General features: G+C 32.1%; 1 long non-coding RNA gene across 1 annotated transcript; it reads right to left on the bottom strand.

Moving 5' to 3' along the window:
* Positions 1-1588: 1588 nt before the first annotated feature.
* Positions 1589-2599, bottom strand: LOC127841829 (uncharacterized). Its single transcript, XR_008031347.1, has 2 exons — positions 2104-2599; positions 1589-2065 (listed from the first exon to the last, which is right to left on the bottom strand). It is a non-coding gene; the product is annotated as an uncharacterized LOC127841829 (long non-coding RNA).
* Positions 2600-4100: the final 1501 nt, after the last annotated feature.

Genomic DNA, 4100 nt, shown 5'->3' with positions numbered 1-4100 from the left:
AAGCTTTTTCCAAAAAGCTTTTTCCAACTTTGAAATCCAACAACTTGTTCAAACTTTATATTTACATAATGTTATTCTGGTGAATGGTGTTTTTTTCTTTTCTATATATGTTCAAAACAGTGAACATGTTTTTTTGTATTTTTAGTAGATTTTAATCTATGAGTATATGTATCATAAATGTTTTACCCGAAATTTTAATGCAAAAGTGCTTGATTTTCAAATATGTATGATTTGCTGAATAAAACACGTTTAAATGATTTTTTATGTACTCAAACATAAGTAAAATAGTTAATTCCTTATTTATGTACATAAGCATTTAATATCAGCTGATTAGTGTGTGCCTCTTTGTCTACAGCACACATACCACGATCCTAAGGTAATACAATTACATTGTTAGAGACCATGTTATACTCCTCTTTTCCCTTTCCACTACTATTAAAGATTGTGGCAGAACTGGCTGGACAATTATTTTTTTCATAAATATTGATTCACACTTTTCGATACTCTTTAAATGAAAGGTGGAAAGCAATTATCATTTGAGTGACTTAAGGTAAATGCCACAAAAAGGAAAAGGATAATGGTTAATATGACAACATAGCAGGGCTAGCAATGTGACTATTTTAAAGGCATCATTTGATTGGTCGGGCTTACCTGCAGATCAGGACTCGGCAACCAATGTGATGTATCATTAATTATTTGTGAATACAAACTATTCTGTGACCTATCTCCAACGGTGGATCATGAAGCATTTAATTAATTATTAAACATTGGTTCCGACACCAAGGTTGTTGTTGTTTTTTAATCCACTGAGAAATTATGCAAAAATATTTTGGGAAAAACTTATTGTTGTTAATAATACTTGCATCCTTTGTCTGAAAAACACATGTTGAAAAAACGCATACCCTACCTGTATATATACACTAAAAAAGCCATGCAACACAAAACTGGAAACTTTAGATTTGATTATTTTAAAAATTCAACTGGAAATGCATAAGTCACAAGTTAAAAGTAATGCATGCAATTTGTTTTTATACCATCATATTGAAATGGATAAACGTACTTATATAAACCATCTTACATCACATGACAAAAAATTGCAGTCGAATAAGTGCCTTTTATGTACCGAATATATTTGTAACAATCAACTCACGATTGCTCAAACAAGCCTGTCTCCAACTTACAGTTGGCACGAAGTCTCTTGGAGGAACAGAGATTTAATGCTTATAGATTTATATAATCTGTAGTTGTATGGCTTTTTAGGTGAGATTGGAATCCTTTGCTGACAAATAGTCGTGGACGAAATTGGATTTGTTTGGTTCGAAGTTTTAATATCTCTAAGCTTTTGCCTAGATCCCTGCATAGAAATGCGCCCTCATCTGCATTGAAATTAAGATGAACTGATCTTTTGTTAGCAGTATAGATTGTATTTAAGAAATGGGAGTGTATTTTTTTTCCGCACTGAAAATGCTTCCAATTGCTGTGATAAGGACATCTCCAAGATTGCTAGTTTACTCGATTGAACGTCTGTTTTCCATATTAAGCTATCTCCCAAGCAGTTCTGTATCATATAAGTCTATTTTAAAGAGACCATGGGCCCATTCCAATCTAATCTTTTTTTTAATAAGTAAATGCATTACATGTTTCATTTTGCCTATGTAAAAGCAAGTTCATTGTTATTTCAAAAGACTGTATATTTATTTTAAATTGCATTATTATTGTTATTTCTCTATACAACCCAAGTTGTAATTTCTTTATGATCATACATTGTGCATGTTTTCTGTGATTTTGAATATCATACAATTATTCAAGTCTTGATTTGTGTAATCTTCTGCAAGTGATGATACTGCATAGTATCTGCATCTTTTTTATTACACCCCCACAATGAATAAGGTGACATAATTGATTCTCCAGCTCTGACCATCTTTCTCTCCTTAAACATAACTTTTACAACAAAAAATTCATACACAAGTAAACATACATCATTCAAACCTGCCTTTTGTGCACAAGTAAACATACTTCATTCAAACCTGCTTGTTGTGCACAAGTAAACATACATCATTCAAACCTGCCTTTTGTGCACAAGTAAACATACTTCATTCAAACCTGCTTGTTGTGCACAAGTAAACATACATCATTCAAACCTGCCTGTTGTGCATGCGCAATTTTAATTAATCCTACCTACAAATTGCCTTAATTATGCCCATATTTCATTAATTTGTATTATAACTATGATAATTACAACTTACATCCGATCATGACATGCAACATTGGGCTTATTCATGACTAAGTACTATAAAAATCTCTTGTTTAATTATTATTGCAATTGTTATCATTTTAAACCATCCCCACATTTTTGGCCTGTCTGTCACATGTGCATGTGTCACAAAACTTTAACTTTGGTCATAACTTTTGCAATATTGATGATAGCAACTTGATATTTGGCATGCATGTGTATCTGATAGAGCTGCACATTTTGAGTGGTGAAAGGTCAAGGTCGACCTTCAAGGTTAAATTCAAAGCGGAGCATTGTGTTTCTGACAAACACATCTCTTGTTCATCTTAGTAAATGAAACAAGTTGTCAGAAAATTGCCTTCAAACCCGTTTCAGTAAAAAGGTTCTGACCCTTACATTTCATATCAAAGCCTGAATAAAAGCTGTGATTATTCATTAATATTGCAAATTATATGCTTTACCTCAAATTTCTAATCCTTTTCGAAACTAACATTTCTCCCCTTGTTAGGAGCTCGAATTTCTCACCCTTTTTGAGCTCACATTTTTAGTATTTTGTCATTTTGCAGCCCTGCAGCTAGGACTTGGAAAACGCAGGGTTCTTTTTTGTCAAAAGGGCACACTATTGTGCACAATCATATAAGCCCTTTCCATATTTTCATTAAAGCATGATTGTGATAATAGTCACCACTTCTACCAATTTCCTATTGTTATTTCGCAGGGAAAAGAAAATTGCATTAAAACAATCATTTATTCACGCAAAAGACATAACTTAATTCAGAAATGTAACAGTTATTAACTCAGAAATGTAACAGTCATTAACAAATATGTACATATTAATGGACATAAGGTAAAACTTTAACATAGAGAACTTCATAAAATTTTAATTATTAACCTTCATGTAAAACAGAGAAAGATAAATATTATGTGGCTAAAACAGTTAATAAATCCCTAAACAACTGTTCACATATATAGATTTGTATGCTATCTGCTTGTTGAGTCGTGGGTAATTTTTATCAAGTTGTTACATCACAAATATTTGATAAATACATGACTATGAATCAGAAAGATAATTACAAAATGTATTAACCATTTATCTTTACATTTGACATTTGAAATATTAATTGTCTGTAATAACAATAAATAATCATGTTGATGTGTCAAACCGCCATCTTGGAAATAGGTTCTTGTTGAGCCATGCATTCTGATTGGCTATTCCAATTTAATGATTTTTATTCTATAAATAGTCTTAAAACTGACATTGAAGGGGAGTTAAATCTTGTGAACAAATGTCAACAGACGATGTAGTATGTAAAATACTCATAATTGAACTATTTTGTGTTAGTTAGGCACACTATATGAACAAATATGGACCTGTTTTGTTGCAATTTTGATCAGCAAAACAATGGTGACATTGTCAAAACATTTTCCCTAACGTTCCGCATCATATGGGAAAGCTCTATCGAGGGATTTAACGCGATCTCCATACCCCCGACTCAAAAAGAACCCACGACTCAACAAGCACCTAGCATATATGCATCTTTACTGGTCAAACAATTTGTATGCAAAAATAGGAACTCTAATCAAAAGGTTGTTAAATAATGCTGGCTTGGTCATTGTCTGCTCGTGTACTACATAAAAGTACCCTGGGTACTCTTAAGTATACTAAAATGTACCCTGGGTAAGGAAAGATGTACCTGAGATTTCTAACGCATATTTGTAGTTGTCTGCTTTTTTTTCCCCAATTATTTATGTAAATTTTTTGTAAAATGGCCTCTATATTATCAAAACTCATACTCAATAAAGAATGTTGAGGCAGCTTTTGTTGAAGCAGGATTGTGTTTTGTATTAGTAGTGAGTTTTATGACAT

This window comes from Dreissena polymorpha, chromosome 8 (genome assembly GCF_020536995.1).
Source record: "Dreissena polymorpha isolate Duluth1 chromosome 8, UMN_Dpol_1.0, whole genome shotgun sequence".
NCBI lineage: Eukaryota > Metazoa > Mollusca > Bivalvia > Myida > Dreissenidae > Dreissena > Dreissena polymorpha.
This window is presented reverse-complemented; position numbering and strand designations above follow the sequence as displayed.